Source organism: Dromiciops gliroides, chromosome 2 (assembly GCF_019393635.1).
Source record: "Dromiciops gliroides isolate mDroGli1 chromosome 2, mDroGli1.pri, whole genome shotgun sequence".
Classification (NCBI taxonomy): Eukaryota; Metazoa; Chordata; class Mammalia; order Microbiotheria; family Microbiotheriidae; genus Dromiciops; species Dromiciops gliroides.
In genome coordinates, this window is record NC_057862.1 from 84,860,277 (window position 1) to 84,885,294 (window position 25,018).

Below are 25,018 nucleotides of genomic sequence, written 5' to 3' on the forward strand. Positions count from 1 at the left end.
TGCACAAGGCACTGTTCTAGGCATTGATGAGATAATAATTAAAACCAAAAACCAAAACATCACATTCTCCCTGAACCCAAGGAACTTATCCATTAAAGGAGGTGATAAGATATGATATATGAATGGAGAGTAGCTAGCTTCAATGGTCATCTTTCTTTCTTTCTCTCTTAATGCAGGCAATCTCCACTGTTCTTTATTCTGTGCTCTGCTCTCCTCCCTTTTCACTCCCTCTCTCCCTCTCTTCCTCCCTCAGAAAGTGCATCTCCTCCCATTATATACTTCCACTTCCCCATCTATGTTGTCATCCCAAATCTTAATCTCTAGCTCCAGCCTTATGTGACTGAAAAAAGTGGTGGATTTGCAAGAATAGAACCTGTGTTCAAATTTTAGTTCTGTCACATATTATCAAGTCATTCAATCTCACTGGATTTCACTTTCCTCATCCTGAAAATAAGGAATGATACACAAAGAAATTTAATACAGGGTAGAATATGATAGAAGTAGAGATCAAAATGCTCAAAGAAAATGTGAGGAGGAAGAGATCACTTTCATCTGAGAGGAATTAGGTGGCAAAGTGGTGAGAATGCTGAGCTTGAAGTCAGGGAGACCTCACTGAGCATCCTACCTCAAACACTTACTCCCTATGTGATCCTGGGCAAATCACTCAAATTTCCTAAGCCCCAGTTTCTTCATCCATCAAATAGGGTAATAATAACACTTACCTCATAAAATTTTTTTGAGGATCAAAAAGAGATAATGTGTACCTCAAGTGATTTGCCAATGATTAAGGAAGGCAGGAAAATACCCGAACTGGACCTTGAAGGAAGAGGACTTTGGAAGAGAATACAGAGATGAGGAGGTAATATAGCCCAGGCATAAGGGATCATCTGATTAAATAACTAGTAGTAGAAAAGAAATCAAGGAACTGCCAATGGTAAAGTTTGACTGGAACATAGCTTAAATAAAAGAGGAGAATAAAACAAATCTGGAAAGATAAATTAGAACCAGGTTGGACAAAATCTTAAATATGAAGCTAAGGATTTGTATCTTTTCCTACAGGAAATACAGAGTTGGAACAGCTAAGGTGGTATAGTAGATAGAGATCTGGACCCTGGACCGGGACTCAGGAAGACCTAAATTCCAATCTAGCCTCAGGCACTTACTAGCTGTGTGACCCTGGGCAAGTTACTTAATCCTGATTGCCTCAGTTTTCCCATCTGTAAAATGAGCTAGAGAAGGAAATGGCAAACCACTGTAGTATCTCTGCCAATAAAACTCCAAGTAGGGTCATGAATAATTGGATGTGACTGAAAAAAAATCACTGAACAACAACAATATCCCCTAAGATGCAAGTGATTTATCTCTCTACAAATTTCTTATTGTACTTCATTTGCCCTGAACATATTATATCTTCTAGCATACCTATTTATGTACATATCATATTCACTCAGTAGAATGTATACCCCTTGGGGGAAAGGACTGTGCCATTGTTCATCTTTGTATCTGCAGCACCGAGCATGAGACCTTGAATGAGATAGCAGCTTAATTTTAGCCAGGGGTGTCTTCTCAGCTACACTCAGGTTCACAAGTCTGTTGGGAGCATCCAATTATTTCAATCCATAAATTTAAACCCCCATCAGTGCATCTCTTTTTCCAGACCAGGTCAGATGACATGGGAATTTAAAGATAGAAGCATTCAATGAACCAGAAAAGTTAGATAAGAACAAAGGGAAACAAAAAAATCTCCCCATATACAAAATGGTATGATCTCTCACATATTCTTGTGCTACCAAAGGAAGAGTGAACACTCCCTGGACACTCCCTAGGAGTAGTATATAAGCTGCATGGAATACCTCCTATGACTCTTTCAGTTCAGTCATCCAACTATTATCTAACAACACACTGTGACTCACTGCTTCTCTATCTCTTACCTCTTTGCTGTTTCTCCATAGTATTGTTGCTGTCATCTGTTGCTGTGCATCTTCTTTGCCAAGGAGAGTGACCTCAGTGAAGCTACAGGAGTATTGGTAGGAGTGTACTGGAGCCAATTCCATCTGGTTCAAGAGAGATGAGTGTGAGCTCATCAGACATGAGCAAATGCTGCAAATCAAGGCTTGATTTTGTTTTGTTGATAGGCTAGACTTAAGAAAGTGATAGAAAAAAATGTTAATAATGCAGGTTTAAATTTAAAAATGTTACACAGACTCGTCCAACCCCACCCCAGCTTATTGTTAAACATTTACTAGCACACCCTTGTGGGGACCAAGTTTTAATTGGGGAATGCTAGCTAAGTGGCTCGCCACAATATTGGATCAAGGAAAGAGACCAGCAGCCTCCCACAAAACAGAACAAGATTTATTTTAACAAGAACAAACTTAAAAAAAAACCCCACAAACAGGATCAGTAGGATCAAGAGAAAGGAAATAAAATGGGGAAAGGGAAATTATAATACCTGAAAAAATACCACCGCCCAGGAATCAGCTGAAAATACGCAGAACACCCCTCGCTTTCCAGCTTCCACCTAGAATGCCCAATTCTCCTCCCCCAAACCTAGAAACACCCCACACAGCCCCAGCCTATGGGATGGTTGCTCTGACAGTCACATGACTGCCCTCACTAGGCTTCCAATCATTATAATTTTGCCAGGCCCATGTAGGCGTTGGCGAGTGGTGATGACATGAGGTGCCAGAGCCCTGGCAAAGGCTACAACCAGTGGGTGGAGCACCATGTGGTTTTCGGAGCCCCAGGACAGTGAGTGCCGAGGCATAAAAACCTCAAATAACAATTAATTCTTTACACCCTTGAATATAGAGCAAAGGTTAGTACTTCTACCCTGCTCCTCCAGTACTGGTAAAAAGAAGTTCTGGGATAATTTGCATGGATTTTGGGATGATGGGAATTGAAGGGGGGGGGAGTCTTGTGCTTTTCTGAGTATGGTTTTGTACCTGATTAATAAAAGAAATAGCCTTTAGGCATGGGTAATCTCACAAAAAAGCAAGAAATACTCCCTCTGAGGCAAAATGAGTTCTAGCAGCCAAAGACAGCACCAGAAGGTGGCAGCATTTTAGGGCAGAAACCCAGCAGCAGATGCCAGCAATTTATGTGGAGAAACAGCAAGGAGCCGTTTTAAAGGCTGAATGGAGAAACAATAAGGCATAGCAGGTTTCTGGGAGATTAAACTGGGATACTGAGTTGAGAGAGGTGTTTCAGATGGGATGTAACCCTAGAAGCAATGATCTGAGGAGTATTCCTTCATTTATTGGCATTATGGAAATCTATAGAAATTGTGCCCTTTTGATTATGTGGAGATTTTTTTTCTTGTTATTACCTTGCTATTTTTACTCATTTAATTCCTTTCTTTGAATCCTGCATCATATCACTTATCCTGGTTTAAAGAAATACATTAGTCAGGGCATAGAACTGTAAATCCAAGAAGTTATCTATCCCATCCAGACCATGAACCTAGGTATATCTGGGGTGGGGGTTGGGGGGGAGGGCTACAGTGAGAACAACATGGGCTATATAATGTTTATTGACTTGGGTTGAATGCAAGATGTATGTGATGTATAGGGCAGACAATAATCACTTTAGGAATAACTATGGAATCAGAGAAAAGGTCACTTATGAATCATCTTGGGGAAAAGTTGCATTTTAATTGGCCTTGAAGGATTGGTAGGGTTTTGACTGTCAGACATCTCTGGATGGAAGCCATACCAAAAAGAGGGGATAGTTAAAGCAAAGGGCTGCAGACTATATACACTGCATTTTGTGTGGGACAGTGAACAGACCAGTTTAGTTGGATTGGAGGCTTCATTCAGGGAATAGTGAAAGAAAAGATTAGAAAGACAAACATGTCCCATACTGTGGAGGGTCTTAATTACCAGCCTAAAGAGATTGGCTCATCTTTAAAGGAAATGGGAACTATTGTAGATTTCTGAGCAGAGAAATGGTATGATTAAAGTGGTGATTTAAGAAGATTTGTCAGCATGAGAAGCATAGATTAGAGGGAGGACCAGGAAGACAAATTAGGAGATGAATGTAATGGTCTAAGTGAGAGGTAATAAGAGCCTGATCTGATCCAGGCTGCTGACATTAGGAATGGAAAACATGGAGAGGATGGGAGAGTTTGTGAAAGGTGGTTTAGCAGGACCTGGTTACTGATTGAATTTGGGGGTCAAGGGAAAGGAAAGAGTCAGAGATTAGGAAGTTTGAAATGTGTGCGACTGGGATTGTCAGCATCATTAAAAAGAAATAAGCCTATCAGGTGAAGAAACTTTTTTTATTATTGTTAAGATTTTTGAGGGAATGGGGATGGAAGTGGTAAAAGGTGTCATCATTTCCATTTAACATATACTAGGGTAGAAAGAACAATGGGATATTATGGTCACTTTTTAAATGACTTGGCTAAGGTCACAGAGGTAATAAATGCCAGAGTTGAGATTAGAATCCAGGTCCTCTTCCTACAAATCCATACGCTTTTTTTTTTTTAATTGCACAAGATTGGAGATACAGACTTGAGATTAACACACGGTAAGGAGAGTTGAAGTACATCATGGGAACAGATGGGCTTTCTGAGGGAGAAAAGGAAAAGGAAGAGCAGAGAGACTAGAGTAAAGAGCAACGAAGATTGCTAGCATTTATTTATGCATCCATATTTCAAATACTTATTGAGCATTTAATATTGCAAAGGACTGTGCTGCATGCTAGGAGGAATACAAAGATTAATGGGACATAGTCCTCTAATAAATAAATGAATGAACAAACACATGACTGAGTGAATGAATACATAAATGAATGAACATATGAATGAATATAGTCCTAAATGTAACAGGGACTTCAAATAGCTGCTAAGATGTCCCAATACTCTATGCAGCCTCTATGGTTGGAGTCAATAACATGCTCTATATAGTGAAATTCTTAAACAGGACAATGGAGAGGTAATACCTCAGACAATACCCCACCCCCAACCTGGTTGTTTAAATGTTTTTTGAGCTCTTTGGTGCAGTGAAAAGTTAAAAAGTATGAAAATACTTTTTAGACCATTAAGATACATGACTAATTCATAACACCTTTATCAGATACAATTAGAAAACATTTTATATGTATTTTAGAATCTTTTAAAGCCATAGCTAAAAAAGCATTCATATGTACCTTGAAGTGAAAATGAGGCCACAGAAGGGTTAGGAGAAATGCCATTAAAGATATTATTGAATGTTTCAATTATTAATGGATCCAAAAATGTCATCAGGAGAATACTGGGTAGTACCAGTCACGGGGAACATCATGCATGAACCAACTGCTTTGGAAAGAATGAAAAGAACAGCTTGTAGTTTGGAAACATCTGAGCCAGAAAAAGGTTTGACTGTGATTATTTTATCACAAACATTAGACATAGTCACCGGCTGTCTGTTCTGAGGAACATGTGATTAGCTGTGTGCTAGTTTTTTTTTTTTTTTAACAGAGCTTACACTTTGAAAGTAAAATAGGTTTCTGCTACTCTTGCTCATCAATAATTGAAGCTAGTAAATAATAAGTGGCTGTTCTATGTCCTTTTACAACTATGAAGTATGTCGCAAACATTATCTCATTTGGTCTTCATGACAATCTTGTGACCTGTGTAGCAAATATATTGCCTCCATTTCTAGATGAGGAAACAGACTTGGAGAGTAGAAGGGATTCACTTTTGTATCCTTCAAAGTACACAAGTGCTGGGGCAGCTAGGTGGCGCAGTGGATAGAGTACTGGCCCTGGATTCAGGAGGACCTGAGTTCAAATCCGGCCTCAGACACTTAACACTTACTAGCTGTGTGACCCTGGGCAAGTCACTTAACCCAAATTGCCTCACCAAAAACAACCCAAACAAAAAAAACAAAAAAAAGAGTGCTTTTTTGAGGTAGGGCTTTAAAAGATTCTAAAATATATATACTTTCCTACTTTTATCCGGTAAAGGCGTTATGAATTAGTCACAGATTTTAACTGTCTAAAAATATTTTAACACTTTCTAACTTTTCAATATGCTTTTCACCTGTTTATGGTCAGGAAGTAGCAGGCCCAGGGCATGAACTCCAGTCTCTGGGTGGTATCATGGTAAAAATCATTGCTGATATTATTTCTGGAGCATTGATCTTAGAATCTAGACCAGGGCTTCTTAAACTTCTTCCACTTGGGACCGCTTTTTGCTTGATAAATTTTGACTTGAGTCCAGGTATATAGATATATAAAATAGGTGTACATAACTTTTTTTTTTTTTGCGGGGCAATGGGTGTTAAGTGACTTGCCCAGAGTCACACAGCTAGTAAGTGTCAAGTGTCTGAATAACTTTTTACTGTTGCCAAATTTTTCATGAACCCCCACATTTGGTTTGAGAAGCTTTGGTCTAGAGGATGAGAGTTCAAATCCTATCTTGAATGACTACTACATATATGACCTTGGGAAAATAATTTCATCTTCTTAGGCCTCAATTCCATATCTAAAAAAACCAAAATATTTGGGCTTGGTGACTTTTGAGGTCCTTTCTAGCTCTACCCCTGTGAGCCTATGATTTAGAATTAGGGGCCCTGGATTTGCATTCTAGCTCTGCTTCCTCTGTGGTCTTGGGGAGTCACTTCTCCACCATCTGTAAAATAAGCGATGACATATATGATCTAAAGTCCCTTCCTGCTGTTAGTTCTATCACTGGCATATGCAGACCTTCAAATCACTTGAAATTTCCTCTTCTGAAAAATGAGGATGATAGTGCTTAAATTGTCTGTCTGCTTTACAGGGTCACCATGAGGCAAATAATCTTAAAGTGCTAGAGAAATTTATGAATCTAACTTCACCTTTAGTACTCTACCCATTATTGTTCTCTTCCCTACTGTCTCCTAATAGTACATGTTTGTTCACTCTGTCTGACTCTTTGTGACCCCATTTGGGGTTTTCTTGGCAGAGATATTAGAATGGTTTGCCATTTCCTTCTCCAGCTTATTTTACAGATAAGGAAGCTGAGGCAGAGTTAAGTGACTTTCCCAGGGTCACACAGCAAGTAAATATCTAAGGCTGGATTTGAACTCATGAAGCTAAGTCTCCCTGACTCCAGGCCTGGTGTTCTATCTATTGTACCCCCTAGCTGTCCCTATATATGCTACAGTGTATAGTAGTGAATATCTTTTCTCACTTTCACAAGCATTAACTTGTTGAAGTGTATTTAACTATAAAGATGTTTTAGAGTAAAATTGTAAAGACAATCACCACCAATAACTTAATCTTTTCAATAGGATTACAGGACTTTCGTAGTATTACAGATTATTTGCTGTGATGGGGGTAATTTGAGTTGGGATTTGGTACAGGGTCAAGGAAGCATAGCTGAATAAAAGAGGAAGGTATTTGGATCACCAGATGTGAAGGGTGGGGGCAGTACTGGGGTTGTTGCCTAGGGATTGCTTCCTGTGCTTGCTGTTATTCCCAATCAAATATTTCCATTACATAAGAACCTAACCTGATGCTCAGGTGAACAAATGCTACAATTGGCCACTGTGGGGTGGGCTGGGGTGGGGGTGCAGCTGAGAACCAGGAACCTGAGTGGCAGAAATGATTGTGGACTTGAACCAGCTGCCTGAAAGAGGAGACATTGGAGAGAGGGAATGGATTCCAGTTAAAGAGAACCTCTTCAAAAGAGGTAGAGTGAGTGAGTAAATATGTTTAAACAAAACTTATGACCCCCCCCCCCGCCTTCAGTGGAAGACCACTTGCCTGAGATGTTGTAGAAGAGATCTCTGCTTAAAATAGGGGCTAGACTAGGTAAGAAAATCTCTAAGGTACCTTTCAACTCCAGTGTGTATGATTCTGATTCAACAAAGCTAGTCCAATTGTTTCTCAGTCTTTTGGCTAAGATCAAGTGTAGTAGCAATGCAGGTCCATAATTAGAAACCAAATTCCTATCAGAGAGATGCTGAGGGCCTAGCTGCCATGGGATACTCACACGACCACAGCTAGGAGTTAAAGAGCAAAATCAAATGCAGACACATTCAGAGGAGAAATGCTCTCAACTAACTTGAACTTAAGCAAATGTTGTCCCTCTGCTAAGTTATGAGGGGGCAGCTAGGTGGCAGAATAGGTATGGAATCAGGAAGGCTTGTCTTCAAGAGTTCAAATCTGACCTCAGACATTCAGTAGCTGTGTGACCCTGAGCAAGTCACTTCACTCTGCCTCAGTTTTCTCACCTGTAAAATGAGCTGGAGAAGTAAATGGCAAACCACTCCAGTATCTTTGCCAAGAAAACCCCAAAATGGGGTCACAAAGAGTTGGACACAACTGAAGCTACTCGAGAACAACTCTGTGTGTGTGTGTGTGTGTATGAATGAAATATGACTTGGTTCCTGCCCTCAAGAAGAGACAAGGTATAAAACAAATGATGGGGGAAGTAGTAGAAGACAGTATTTCTTTAAGTGTTAAAATGTGGAAAACACTCTAAATTCTACACAAGTTGAACAGAGAGGGAGAATAAGATGGGCTTTCATTGTGGGGACAAAATTAATGGAAAAGGTGAGAGTTGAACTGGTTTTGAAGCACGGATAGTATTTTAAAAGATGGAGGGAAGAGAGTTGGGTATTTCAAAGAGAACAGTACCATTCCAACTTTCAAGGTTTACCAGGAAATTTTATTTTCTCCCTTTCCTTTGATCTTCTTTACTTTCTGCAATTACCCTTCCAAGTGAGAAATCAATCAGTGAACTAGATGGAGTCTGATGTCTAGAAGACAGAATGTGAAAGACAGAGTTGCTTCCTCACTCTAATTTGAAGGCTAGCCTTTGTTGTTTACCAACCTACTCTCCCCAAATATTAGTTAGGGGAAAAATAACATTCCACATAGTTGGTAATTAATAAAGGTAGTATAATGGAAAAAACAACTTTCTGAGACTAAAAATTGCACAGCACATTCTGATCTTCCTTGGGGGTCTTCCCTATACACCTGAGATCATAAATATAATAAAAAATTGAAAAGTGGAAAAAAACCCACATTGGTCTGAGAGTGAAGAAACCCGGGTTCAGCTTGCAGCTCTGCCATAACCCTTTCTATAATCTAAGCACACATTATTTTTTCCTCTAGACTCTTCTGTAAAAGGAGAATACCTAAAGAATTGGTCTCTATGTATGGTCCCTTGTCACTCTAATATTCTATGACTCTTGGATATGATTTCTCAATGAGGATAGACTGCTGCTGCTGTCATAGATATGTTTGGCACTGTATTATCAGCAGTGCCTGTACATAGAATGATCCTGACTGAGAGAGGTTGGCACAGGCTGTGATAACCTCTAGAAAGCAAGTGTAAATTTCTAGGAGCATAGATTGTGAGAGCAATGAAGGACCATAATCTAGTTCTGTTCCTTCATTTTTATAATTTTCTTCTTTAATCTATAGCTTCAGCCTGGGCTATTTCTTAGGATAATGTTTCCTAACTTTGCATTACCATGTGACAGGTGACAGCAACCTTCTTTTTTTCCTTCTTTTATTTATTCTAAAGTTACCTTTTAAAAAGTATTAGAGTCCTTCACTAACTAGATTATAAACTCGTAGAGAACAGGGACTATAATTCCTCCATTAATCCTGATCCCAAAGGGAGTCATTGTTCAGCTCAGGCCCCAGAACCATCATCCAAAGAAGAAATTCCTAGGGAAAAAGGGCCAGCAACCCCAACCACCTGCTACTTAAAGAGTAGACACACCATCCTAACTGAAAGAATAAGATATCCTGATCAAGAGAAAGGAAGCAGCTCCTATCAGTCTAGTCAAATCAGTGCTGTCACCTTGACAAGTATTTCCCTTGGGACCTAGATGGAGATGACCCAAGAATCGAATAGCCTTGTGAATAGTGATGCTTCCCAAGACCACTGGTCCTGCTTCCAGGTCAGCTATCATCCCAGGATACAACCTTGTTGAAATGCCATCTGGCAACCATTTCTGTGGATGTTTCCATGACTACTAAAGACCCAGAAAATAAAGTTATCACCACCAAAGTTCTTGACCCTGTAAAATAGTTCAATAGGAGGAGTTGATAAGTATTTATCAGTGAAAATGACAGCAAAGGAGACGTGCCACCATCTGCTTTGCTATAATACATTAAGAACCATGGGACCTCTCCATTTGACTTACAGCTAAAACCTTCCATATGTCACATCCCTCATTAGAATGTGAACTCCTTGAGAACAGTGACTGTCATATTTTTCTATCTATATCCCCAAGGCTTCTTGTCATTCTCTGTGCTTGGTAAGTACTCAACAAATGCCTTTTTATTCATTGATCTATATTTGTTTCATCCCTAAAAGAAAAATATATTATTGAGCACATGGTAGATACTCGCTAAATATTAAAATGCTTGTGAGATTCCCCACAATACCAAGCCACCTGGGTGTTTCCGGGACTGCTTTTATATCCCTTTTTTTTTCTTTTGGTATAATGGAGTGTTTTTCTACCCTGCTCATTACTAGTTTGGAGATACTACCTATGGTAGTGACACACTACCATAAATTTTTAGCAACTCTTAAGAAAGGGTGTGTCAGGTTGTTGATGGCTAGCTACTGACTTGGTGAACAGTCTTATTATCTTGGAATATTGACTATCCAAAAAATCTAATTCCCTAAAACTTCTGGGAATAACTGAGGTTTACCTGCAAATATAGTATGGAAAGAAATTCATAACTGCATAGATAATCAAACTTAATGAAGGCAGTGATAAGTCTCAGTGAAAGTCCTACCCACTGCAAGAAGCCTTTCCTGGCCCTCTTTAATCTTATTGTCTCCCTTCTGAGATTATCTTTAAGTATCTGTATGGTGTCTTATTTGTACCGAATTGTTGATGTGGCTCCCCCTTTAGACTGTCAGTTCTATAAGACAATTTACTGATTTCGTTCTATCCATAGGGTTTTTAGCTCAGTGCCTGGAACATGGTAAACACTTTAGAAATATTTATCGCTTTGACTTGATATTATAGGATTGAAATCTGCAAAAGTACCTTAGAAGATCATTTAGTCCAATGGTCCTTAACCTAGGAAAATGGATGCCTTGTGATCTATAGATAGATTCCTATGAGTCCCTGGACTTAGATGGGAATAATTACATTTTTGTTTCAACACAATTAATTTCTTTTGTAATCCCATGTATTTTATTTTATGCATTAAGAAGAAAACGTTATTTCAAGAAGGGGCCAATAGACTTCACCAAAATATTTACCATCAGAGGAGTCTGTGACCTACCTCCTGATCTAATCCAATACCCTTATTTTATGGGTGAGGAAACTGAGGCTCAGGAATAGTCACATGAATCACCAAGTTCACACGGGTTGTGAGTGACCACACAGAAATGAGACTCAAACCTCAGTCTCCTAATTCCAAACTCAGTACTTGGCACAACTCCAAAAGCACATTGGCATTTCCTACCTATCTCAAAATATGGAGCACTTTGTAAGCTCTGTATTACATATGATAGGACAATAAAGGACCAGAAAAATAAAGTACATATTCACATTCTGGGAAGTTTTTAGTTATGATCCTACACAGCTGGTCATGATCAAGGACACAAGGGACTTGGTCAAGAATAGTAAACAGGACCTTTTAGGGAATTTGCAATCTGCTCAACAACTATAATCAACTGTGATCCATAGTGTGGATAAATGTTCATTCTGTCTGCTCAGATACACATATTGCATGCTGGGGAAGGGGAAGAGCCCGTGTGGCATCTATTGAAAGACTTTACCATCTGAGTGCAGATGTGCTTGGGGAGGATGCCAGAGAATTTGTCTCTGAACAAAGAGAACAGATTGTGTTTCTCTTGTGGTGCATTTGCAGTAAGCTTGGCCGGCAAACTTGAGATAGAGATTTAGGTCTGTCCAAGGCTTGGGCTGATGGTGCTGTTATTAACAAGCAGTCTACTCTCAGGGCATGGTAGTTGTATGTTTTTGACAAATATTACTTGATTTGGGGGTTATGTTAAGAGGAGAATGGGGACCATTTCTTTTTTTTTCTTTAATAAACATTTTTATTTAGTTTTGAGTTCCAAATCCTACCCCTTCCTCCCTCCTCTACCCCTCCCTGAGGTGGTAAGCAATTAGGCATAGGTTATACATGTGCAATTATGTATATTGTTTTCATTGTTAGTCATTTTGTATAAGAAGACTCAAAAGAAAAAAAATGAAAGAAAGTTTTTAAAAAAGCATATTTCAGTCTGCATTCAATCAATATCAATTCTTTCTTTGGAGGTGGATAGTATGTTTTATCATCAGGCCTTTGGGATTGTTTCGGATCATTGTATTGCTGAGAATAGCTAAATCATTCACAGTTCTTCAACAAACAATATTGCTGTTACTGCGCACAATGTTCTCCTGGTTCTATTCACTTCACTATACATCAGTTCATGTAGGTCTTTTCAGGTGTTTTTCTGAAATAACCGGGCTTGTCATTTCTTAGAGCACAATGAGATTTCATTACAATCATATACCACAGCTTGTTTAGTCATTCCCCACTTGATAGGCATCCCTTTGATTTCCAATTCTTAGCCACCACAAAAAGAATTGCTATAAATATTTTTTTTTGTACAAATAGGTCTTTTTGTCTTTTGGGGGATATCTTTGGGATATAAACCTAACAGTGATATTGCTGGATCTAAGGGTATGAATAGTTCTATTGGTCTTTTGGCATAGTTCCAAATTGTTCTCTAGAATGGTTGGATCTGTTCACAACTCCACCGACAACAGATTAATGTCCCAGTTTTCCCAAATCCCCTCCAAAATCCAACATTTTGCTTTTTTGTCATATTAGGCACTCTGATGGGTGTGAGGTGGTACCTCAGCGTTGTTTTAATTTGCATCCCTCTGATCATTAGTGATTTAGAGCATTTTTTTATATGACTATAGCTAGCTTTGATATCTTTGTCTGAACACTGCCTGTTCATTTCCTTTGACAATTTATCAATTGGGAAATGACTTGTATTTTTATAAATTTGACTTGGTCATATATTTGAGAAATGAGGCCTTTATCAAGATTCATGTTGCATAAATTCTTTCCCTGTTTTCTGCTTTCCTTATAATCTTGGTTACATTATTTTGTTTGTGCAAAAGATTTTTAATTTTCCATAATCAAAATTATCTATTTTATATTTTGTAATGATCTTTATGTCTTCTTTTGTCCTAAATTCTTCCCCTGTCCATAAATCTGACATAAACTATTCCATGCTCCCTTGATTTACTTATGGTATTATTCTTTATGTATAAATCATGTACCCATTTTTATCTTATTATAGTATAGGGTGTGAGATGTTGGTTTGCCATACTGTTTTCCAGTTTTCCCAGCAGTTTTTGTAAAATAATGAGTTTTTGTTCCAAAAGCCTGGCTCTTTGGGTTGATCATATACTAGATTACTAGTCATTTACTATAGTGTAATTTACTGGCTATTCTATTTACTACCTATTCTATTCTACTGATCCACAACTCTATTTCTTAGCTAGTACCCGATTGTTTTGATAATTACTGCTTTATAATGCAGTATGATATCTGGTGTGGTAAAATATGAAAGTTTTTAACAGTCGGTTAGGATAACTGAAAGACGCCAGTTTTTCAAGGACCACCCTTTTGGGGAGGAGATGAACAGTCCGCCTGCTGCACATGTCAGACTGCCTGCCGGGTTTTTGACTTCCGGGGTGGAGAGAACGAGAGTAGCCCTTTTTGCCTGCTTGGCGGGACTCCTGACGGCGCGGCACAGATGGTCTCTCTCTTTCTCCAAAGGTGGCCTTTTTGGTTTGGTGAGTTTTTATAAGGAATATAGACTAAGCCTAGACTTAAGACGATTTGTATTATATTTCTATTTTCCTATCCTTCTAATCAACATCACCTTGTGACTACCATACAATAAAGGCTCTATCTAGAAAACCAGAAGCTTCTTCCATTTACTAGTCTGGGAGATAAATTAGGGAAAAGTTAAGTAGGGGAGATTTATGATCTAATATCCAATTTTATTCTCACACTGGTATGGCATTTTCCCATTGATTTTCTTTATATCCTTGAGGTTTTGTTCTTCCACATGAATTTAGTTATTATTTTTTCCAGATCTATAAAATATCTTTGATAGTTTGATTGGTATGGTACTAAATAGATTGATTAAGTAGGATTATTATTTTTATTATATTGGCTTGGCCTACAACTGGAGGCTATTTCAAAAGAAGTCTGATTTATATGGAAAGACACATGTAGGATTTATTTTGCTTACTAGTGTAGCTCTGCTTAAATTTTTGAGGAAATGAACTATTATGTTAATGAAATTATGGAGAAGCAAAGCAACCTGGTGGAGAGGGCATTTGACTTGGAATCTGGAAGACTTTAATTTAAATACTACATTAGATACTTCATGGCTGTGCGACCTATTTAACCTTTCTGTGACAGTTTCTTTATGTACAAAATGGGTATGGGGAGTGAGGGTGTTTGGCATCAGCCTTTAAGGTCCCTTCTAGATTGACTAGAGTTCCATGAGTAGAAATCTCAGGCACAAAGCATCATTCATAGATGTTCTAGAAAAGTTAATATGCTGTATATTAAAGAGATCAAAGAAAGAGGAAATAGACACAAGGGATATTTATGGCAGCTCTTTTAGTGGTGGCAAAAGAACTGGAAACTAATGGAATGCCTGTTAATTGAGGAATAGCAGAACAAATTATATGTGAAGGAAATGGAATTCTATTATGCTGTAAGAAATTGTTATGGACCCAGAGCACCATCAAAGAAACTTCTCCTTAAGAAGCTAAACCAAAGGACAGACACACCTAAAGAGATAAGTGGAACTGAGCTAGGACCTCCACCCTTCATTCTAGTCTCCCTCAACCCTGGGGAGATAAATTTGGGTGTGGCTGCTTCCTTTGTGTCCTGAGGAGATGACTTGAGAGATCTGCAGCCACCCCTCACCCAACTCTTCCAGCCATCACCAGTGGGGGATGGTCTTCCCTCACTAAGGGAAGTTTCCACAGTCAATTGGTCACCCCCATCAGTCCTCTATAAAAGTACCTGTCTGTCTCCAACTTGAGGAGATTGGTATCTAAGAACCACCTCTGTGCCATGCCTTTCTTCCCATGAGAAGTCCTAGGATTTCTCTCATGGTTTCCCTTCCCTTCCTCTGCCCCTAAATAAATGTCTATCTTATTCTAATTGCTTTTGGGTGCAAGAGGATGTAATTCTTTAAAGAGGAATTCCTAAGGACCCCAAACCCCTACCCCTACCCCAAACCCCTCACCCCTATCCCAAACCCCATACTCTATTTTCCCCATGACAAAATGAAGAAAGGGATGGTTTCAGAGAAACCTGTGAAGACTTGTATTAACTGATGCAGAACAAAGTTAGAAAAAAGAACATTTTATGTGATAACAACATTCTAAAGATGAACAATTTTGATAGACTTAAGGATTATGGTCAAACTTAGTGTCCAGTCGTGATTCCAGAGGACTGATAAGGAAGCATGCCTATGAAGTAGTGGGACTGACAAAGAGATGATGGACTTAGTGCAGATTGAAATGGGTTTTTTTGGACATGGCTTATGTGGGAATTTGTTTTGCTTGGCTATGAATTCTGTGAAAAGGGTTTTCTTTTCCTTTTTGCTTTTCTTAATGGGATGGTGAAGAGGAAGGAAAAGAAAAGAGATTAATTAAAAATTAAATTAAAAAAAATTTAAAGAGTTAATGTGTCCTTCCTCCCTCTTTGCAGAGGTAGGAATCTATGGATATAGAATATTGTATATTCTATTAAATACAAACACTGAGTTGGTTAATTCAGGCCTGGTGGGGGAAAGTATATAATCAGCCTGCAAATATCCCTGGGTCTGTTTTCACTTAAATCCTTGTTTGGGGGGAGGAGGACAATGTGAGTTAACTTCTGAATGCCAAACACAGTTGCCACAGTCAACACAGTCACAGAATGCTAGAGGCTCCCTGACTTTGGATAATCTTGTTTTTTATTGTCCAGAAAACAGACCGTTCTAGTCTTAATGAGTCCATTAAATGGGTTATGGGAGAGCGGTGCAGAAGTCCCTACTATTTCAATGTGCAAACCTCATTTAAATGCTGCCAGGATCATCCCTCCTGGAGAAGCTGAAGGGAACAAGTCAGCTATGTATGGGGACAAAAACCAGTGGCCTCAGAGGACTGGATTCTTTTGGCAGTGTAAAGAGACTGGGGGGGAGGGGCGGGGGGGTGAAACCAGGAGGTCATGTTCTCATCAAGAAATCCACATTGGCCATAATTATGAATGTGGTAACCAAACTAGGTCCTCAGTCATTTTGCCAAGCAGCTTAGGGGTGTGTGGAAATCCTTTTTATTTTAGCCTGAGTCACTTGCACAGGCGGAGCTATTTCTCCACAGGTATGGTCTGAATACATCTAGATTTTCATCAAATTTAAGGGATGAGAGTCAAAGCTAATGGCTGGGAAATCTTTGCATGATTTAATCCCAACATTGCCCTCTTGCTAAAATGCCACATTAACATTTTGCAGGCCTTCCCCACTAAGAAAGGCCCAAACAAGTATTCATCAGTATTCTGAGAAAATTATCAGAGACTTTTTTGGAACCCAATGACCTAGAGGAGAGTTGATCTGTTGACCTGCATTTTGTGATTGTAGAAATTAATCAGACTATTTACATATTGCATTTTCTCTCCTTTCCATTTTATTGATTTAAAACTTTAAACAAAACAAGTGAACCTAACCAGAGACACAAGAGCATCACCTGAACAAGGTAAGTTAGCAATGTTTCCAAAGTCAAACCCTATGATTCTGTGTTTCTGAAACTAAGCCCATGCCCAATAATACTGAACACAGAGGGGAATATTGGGCAATCACAGGACTCCAATGGTCCTGGAGTGGGTATTGAGCCCAGTTGATGTCTCCTGCTTCCTTATTATTCCATACAGGTAAATGTCTTAGTTTTACAGGTCTTGAGATACAGTCTTCTGTCTCAGGTCTCTATCCCATCTTTTTGCACAGTGCTTCTGTGAAGTTCAGTGGCTTCATTGGATAGCTAACTTAGATTTCATTTGTTTAAACCCTATAGAATTTAAGCTTCTATGGGGCAGGTACCTTGACATTTTTGTATTTTTTTTCCATCTAGTACAATGCAGTGCCTCTTTTTTCCTTCCTTCCTTCCTTTCTCTTTCTTTTTTTTTGGGGGGGGGGCAGTCAGTCAGAGATCAAGTGACTTACCCAGGATCACATAGCTAGTAAGTGCCCTGAAGCTATATTTGAACTCAGATCTTCCTGACTTCAACAATCTTTCCTCTGTGACCTCTAGCAGCCAGATCATTTAATATATGTTTTTAGTGGGTACAGAATAACAGCTAAATGAATGTTTACTGAATGGAACAGAATTGACTTGCTTCAAATGAAGCCATCACGTCTGGTAGCCCTTCTAGCCTTGGCTGCCAACAGGGGAGTTTCAGCACATCCCTGGCAGGCCTGTACAGGAGTTTGATACTGGAACTAAAGCCCTTCCCAAGCTGACACCAACCCACTTTCCAGACATATTATATATTACTCCCTTTCACACATACTGCAGTGCAGACAAAATGAGCTTCCCACTCTTCCTGAAACATGACATTCATTTCCCATCACTGTGCTTTTTCATAAGCTATTCCCCTCCTCACTTCCATTGCTTATAATCCCTAAGTTTCCTTCAGAGCTCAGTTCAAATATTATTTCTCAGATGAGGCCTTTCCTAAAATTCCCAGCTGCTAATGCTCACCCTCCCAAATTACCTTGTTTTTATTCTGTACACACATGGTGAGGGAGACAGAGACAGAGAGAGAGAGAGACTCATGAGCAAGGGGTGCTGGAAGAGCTTCTAGTCAACAGGTCAGGGTGTAATTCAGGAGGCCAAGTCTAGAGTCTTTACTCCATGTGAGTGGGCTGGCCAGAGGTCATCAGAAAGCTATACCCAGGGATATAGGGTTTGAGGCTTGGCTGCCTAGGGCAGTTGGGAGCCAGAGGCAGCTTCATCTTCTTTAAGGGGAAAAATTAGCTCAACCCACGTAGCAAAAGGAAACCCTGGTATATGGTGATGTATCACAGGGGGCCAAGGTTGAATTTCTCCTTCTCCTGGTCTGACTGTGATTGATGTTACATTATTCACTGGACCATTAGCTTCCAGTCCTCATCCCTTCTCAACTGTTTCGTCCCATGTGCTCTGCACCAAGAACAGCTTTGATCAGGGGAAGAAGAGAAATAGAAGGTGCAATAGAAGTTTTTGGTGGGGTAGGGAGCCCTGGTCCTGTGGGGTTATGGAGTGGCTGATGCTCACTAATTTCTTTACCCCATGTTGTTGTTCAATCATGTCCACCCTTTTGTGACCCCATGAACTATATGTCCGTGGGGTTTTAGTGCTTTGCCATTTCCTTCTTTAGTGGGTTAAGGCGAACAGGTTAAGTGATTTGCCCAGGTTCATGTTGTTGTTATTCTTGTTGTTTGTCCTTCATTCTCAAAGAGGTCCATGACATTGGGGTGAAGTCATGACTTGCAGTGAATTGGATTTAAGTGAGGGAGGGCTGTGCAAGGTCACCAACCTCACTCTCTCCTCCAGAGCCATCTGGGTCCAGTGGCAAGATAGATATCAGGATGACTGGAGATGGCCCCAGGCAATTGGGGTTAAGTGACTTGCCCAGGGTCATGCAACTAGTAAGTATCTAAGATAAGATTTGAACTCAGATCCTTTTGACTCCAGGGTCAGTGCTCTGTCCACCGCACTCCCTAGCCCAGGGTCACACAGCTAGTGAATGTCTGAGCTCAGCTCTTTCTGTCTCCAGACTCAGTACTCTATCCACTGACCCACCTAGCTGCCTCCATTCACCCCATAGTAAGGACTTAATAAATACTTGTTGAATTGATTTGCAGTAGGGGAGTTAACTTAAATCATATTTCTTCTCTTTCGGGACTCTCCTGGAATTAAAATATGATGGAAATAAGAACCATCAGGAATGGATTGGTTTAGTGTACAACCTAACCAAAAATTAAAATAGTTGGCAATTTTTTTAAAAAGAGTCTAGTATGAGCCCAGGGCTAAATGCCATCTCACTTTGCTAGACTTTGGATCCCACCTGAGCCAAGGAAAGGAATCATGTAAATTCCCTGAAGTATGTAGCTATTGAATTCACAACTGAAATGAGCCATCTGAAACAAACAATACCTCCCTACCCCACCCCTCCCAAGAAAATCAAAGTACAGTTTCCTGTCTGTAGAGCTTCATATAAGATTATATACAAAATCTGGAAAGACCTACAAGAACTGAAGCAGAGTGAAATGTGCTGTATACAAAATAACAGCAATAGTGTAAGATGATCTGCTGGGAAGCAAGTGGTTATTTTCAGCAAGGCAATGATCCAATATAACCCTGAAGGACTTATGAAAATTGCAACCCATCTACAGAGAAAGAACTGATAGTATCTGAAAACAGATGGAAATACATTTTAAAAAAATTTTTTTCCCTCTTTGACAATTCCTTAAGTTTTTTTTTGACTGTTTTCTCTCTCTCTCTCTTTTTTTTTTAAGGGAGGCAATTGGGTTAAGTGACTTGCCCAGGGTCACATAGCTAGTAAGTGTTAAGTGTCTGAGCCAGATTTGAATTCAGGTACTCCTGACTCCAGGGCCGGTGCTCTATCCACTGCACCACCTAGCTGCCCTGACTATTTTCTCTTACAACCTAGCTAATGTGGGAATGTTTTCCATGACTACTCATGTATAACTTAGTTTGAATTGCTTGAGTTCTTGTGGGTGGGGGATGGGAATGGAGGGAGGAAGAGAAGTTGGAACACAAAGTTTTTCAAAATTGATGTTAAAAGTTGTTTTTACATATATTTTGGAAAATAAAATTCTATTTAAATCTTCAAAAAAAGATTACGTACAAAATCAACTTTATTGAATTGTTTTCTTACTACTTCAAGTATAAAATGTTTATCATATATATAAACAGTTATTTTCTCTAAATATTAATTAGCCAGTTTTCTAGTCACAACCAGTCATTTGGAGTTGGAAGTAGAACTGGTAGAATAGAAAATAATATCCTGTATGTGGCAAAAACGAGCCCTATCCTCTTTCTGCATGACAATGAGTCATGTTCACTTACTAGGAAAATTGATCATTAATAGTTATTAAGCATAAACCAACTGTTTAAAGAAGCAGTGTGGCAGGGTGGAGAGAAAGCTGGCTTTGAAGTCAAGAAGACCTGGGTTCAAGTTCTGTCTCTGATACTTTTGGCTGTATAGCCATAGGCAAGGGACTTGATCTCTCAGTGCTCTGGTCCCTCTCTAAGCCTATGCATTAGTTGCAGAGAAGGTGTCACATATTGGTAGAAGAAGAAACAAGTATAGCACCTATCCCTAGAATGTAAGGTGACATTCCCCATGAGGTAGAGAACTTTTTGTGCTATGATTTAATGAACTCAATTTTTCCAATTTTAAATGGGTGAATACTAAAAAAAAAAAAATCACCTTGCTAGGCATGGCCATCTTGACATATAAATATGTGAAGAGAATATATGATCTTCTATCAGGTATGACAGGGGAGCTCAGTGATACAGTGAATAGAGCACCAGGCCTGGAGTCAGGAGGACCTTAGTTCAAATTTGGTCTCAGACACTTATTAACTGAGTGACCCTGAGCAAGTCACTTAACCCTGTTTGCCTTAGTTCCTTGTCTGTAAAATGAGCTGAAGAAGGAAATGGCAAACCACTCCAGTATCTTTGCCAAGAAAACCTCAAATGGGGTCACAAAGAGTTGGACACAACACAATGATTGAACAACACAGGGCCTAAAGTTCCAGATTCTTTTTAAAATTTCATTTCAAGCCTTACCATCTCTACATCCTTTATTTTTTCATTACAAATATTCTTGAGAAGGGTAGTTCATCTAATTGTTGCTAGTCATCAATATCTTCACATGGTTAAGTTTGTCTTTCTTCCTAGTAGAAAAATCCAATTGAGTAGAGCCTCCAAAGGACTAGGAATCATGATGTAATATGCTATCTGCCCATTTTGTTGACAAAATGCCTTTCATTCAGGAGAACATAGAATTGGTACCTGCGGTAAGAAACATCTCTGAGTGCCAACAGTTCAGGATTTTAATTCAACAAGTGCCTAGTTTTTGCTAGGAAGGCAGAGACATAATGAAAAACTGACCCTGTGTTCAAGAACTTTCCATCCTAAAGAATCTCTATACTACCCAAGGGCTCCCAAGATGGTTGGCTCTGGCAGTGTTTGGCTATCATGAAGGATTAGCTCTACTTTGGACTTTGATAGTGCGATTGCCACTTGATGTGAGCATAAAAAGAGGTGAGCTATCAGCAATTGCTCTATTCTCACTTGCTGTATTAGTATAAGAAATAAAACAATGTAAATGCTAGTTATACTGAAAGTCTTTTATTCCTAAGGCCGTCTCTCTGTCTCTGTCTCTGTCTCTGTCTCTGTCTCTGTCTCTGTCTCTGTCTCTGTCTCTCTCTCTCTCTTTCTCTGTCTCTTTCTCTTCTCTCTCTTCTCTTTGTTTCACTTCTCTTAGCTTCTCTTCTCCCTTTCTCTATATTGGCCATGTCCAAAATATGTATCTCTCAAGTGCTTCTTTAGTCCATAACATCTCTGTCAGAAGATGGGTAGCATACATGCAGGTAGTATCATCATTGCCGTTGCTATCATTATCACTGTCCCTTGGAATTATGGTTGGTCATTGTATTGATCAAAGGTTTTAAGTCTTTGAAAGCCATTTGTCTTTACCATGTTGTTTCTGTAGAAATTATTCCCCTAGTTCTACTCACCTCACTCTGCATATCTTTGTCCCTATTTGCCTCTTTTCTTCCTTCCTTCCTTCCTTCCTTCCTTCCTTCCTTCCTTCCTTCCTTCCTTCCTTCCTTCCTTCCTTCCTTCCTTCCTTCCTTCCTTCCTTTCTTTCTTCCTTTCTTTCTTTTTCTCTTTCTTCCTTTCTTCCTTTTTCTTCCTCTCTCTTTCTTTCCTCCCTCCTTCCTTCCCTTTTCTCTCCCTCCTTCCTTCCTTCCATCATATCTTTCTTCAATTCAAATCAGCAAATGTATACTAGGCATGATATTCTGACCCTAGAGTTCTTTCCTGTGGCAATAGGAAATATTTAATGAGACTCTTAACTGGCAGAAGAGTCAATGTTACATTAGGGATGCACAGAGGACATGGTCCTAGGGTGAAGAAGAAGTGGCTTTAAGTCCTACATCTGTCATGAACTGGTGTGTAACCCTGGGCAAACCACTTAAACTCCTTGCTTCTCTAGGCAACACTTTGAGATTATGAATTGTGAGGTAGGTGCCTATTTGCAGTGGTGGAAAGAGTGTCCTCATAGGGCATTCTCTAATGATATCTTAGGTCCAGTCCAAAAATAAAATTGAACACTTACTTATCAACCTCCAGCTGACCCATCATTAATCAAAGAATTTATTCTATTTATTAATCAACCAACCCAAGGACTTGGTCTTTCTTTAGGAATGATAAAAAGAATTATTCAATACAGAACTAACATCACATACAAGAGATGGCTCCTTTTAGGATCCAACAACTTGTTACTTTCAACTTCTCTGGCATTTGCTGCCAGACTGTTGAAACACGACTCACACCAACATTTTTAACATCGCTAACATTTTAACTCTTCCAACCTGCTTGCTTTTGACACATTTTTATCTTGAAATTGGAGAAAGTATATAAGCATACACACAAAGTCATATGTATGTGTGCATGTACATACATTTTATTTTATTGTTTACTTTTTCTATTTTTTCTATAAATTATAAAATCTATAGAAAATATTTTAAGAATTTTATATTTTAGAAATTATTGTTTTATTGTTTAAACAATTAGAAATACCTGGTGATTTAACTTTCAACATAAATATACAAACATCTTCAATCATGAAATGATAGGGTCATTGAATTAGAAGCCCAAAGTGTTCCTAATTAATGATGTCATTCAACTACATCATTTTTACAAATGAGGATACTAAGGCCGAGAAAGGAGAAGAGATTTGATTCCGGTCATAAAGGTAAAGTAGGTGTCAGAGATGGGATGAGAACCTAAGTAATCTATTCTATTCTATTGTCTCATATACTCCACCTCTACCTCTCAGCTAAACAACTATAAAAACCTCCCAAATGATCTCATCTTCCAATCCATCCACACACAGCAGCCAGATTAATTTTCTTAAAAGAACAGAGAAAGGATAGTACAGTGGAATGAGCTTTGAATTTGGAGTCAAGGGAAATCAAAGGGTAGGCACTAGGGGTGATAACACGCTTAAACTTATATTCTGATTGGGCAGATTTAAAGGCCCAAGTTCATAGTAATTCTGCCTTTAGAGGTACATTTTTAATTATTCCCATAGCCAGGACAAGATTGAGTCCCATCTCAAACACTTACTGACTATGTGACCCTAGGTAAGTCACTTAACTTCTTTCAGATAGTTTGCTCATTTGTAAAAAAGGAGGTTAATAATAACTCATAGGATTGTTGTAAAGATCAAGTAACATGTAAGTTTCTTTGAAGACCTTAAGATGTTGTATAATTCACTATAAAATCTAGCTTTTAAAATGTGATACTTAAAAGCTTTTATAATCTGGTCCCCAACTAACTTAATCTGCCCTCTACTCTGGCCAGGCTGGTCTCTCTGTCCCTTACTCTCTTCTTGAATTCCCATCCCCTTAAAGACCTTCTTATACATGTATCAAATATCAGCCATCTTTCAATTTCATAATATCATAGTTTTAAAGCTGGAAGGGGCCTTAGAGCTAGTAAGCTGTGAGATTAAAATTGGATATTAGATCATAAATCTACCCTACTTAACCTTTCCCTTAATTTATCTCCCAGACTAGTAAATGGAAGAAGCTTCTGGTTTTCTAGATAGAGCTTTTATTGTATGGTAGTCACAAGGTGATGTTGATTAGAAGGATAGGAAAGTAGAAATATAATACAAATTGTCTTAAGTCTTGGCTTAGTCTATATTCCGTATAAAACTCACCAAAAACGGAAGGCCACCTTTGGGGCGAGAGACCAAGTCAAGCGCGTGCTGTTAACCGAGAGCCGGGCCGAGTCAAACTCCAGTCCGCGTCTGTCTGTGCAGCGCAGCCGGGAGACCAGCGGAGCAGGAAAAAAGGCCCAACTTCTGTTCTCTCCTTGCCTTTTAAGCTTGCACCCCGGAAGTTGAGTGCTCAGCAGGCAATCTGGCCTGCATGGCAGGTGGACTGGTGTGCGTAGCTCATGCTGTTGGTCTCCTCCCCAAAAGGGTGGTCCTAAAAAAAAACTGGCGTCTCTCCATTATCTAACCGACTGTTAAAACTTTTTACCACATTCCCCCCTTTTGTTCCTCAAGAAACAAAATATTTCCTTGACGGAACAGTAAAAATAATATAATAACTATTGCTAACTAATAATATGTGAACAACAATATAGAAAAGGAAGAGAGGAAAGTTTTGTCCAGAGGGGCAATTTTTTTGTCCTCATGAACCGATGCTTTGACATTAGTCTTGCAAAGGGAGAGCCTCTGCAGTGAGTATATGTTACAGATAGTGTATATTATAACAGAAAGGAGATAGTAAAAACTAACAAAACATATAAAGTCTCTGAGTTCTCTTGTCTTCTTGAAGTGGTAAGATGTCATCAGGAGGAAACTGGATTCTGGACTCTGGTCTGGATTCTGGTCTGGAAAAACTGGATTCTGGACTCTGGTCTGGAAAGCTGGATTCTCTTCTTTAACTGTTTGAATTGCTGTATTTTTACTAAACCTTAGCATAGCATTGTCAATGATCAAATTAATAAATTCCATTACAAAGCCCTACATCCTCATTTTATACATGAGGAAAATGAGTCACATAGATGTTAAGTGACTTGTCCAGGATCACACAGCTAATAGGGAATGTGAACTCAGTTCTTCTCGACTCCAAGTCTCCTACTCTCTCATTCCACATTGTCAATTTCCTAAATGAGGTATTTCCTGACCAACATAGCCTACAGTGACCTCTTCCTGATCT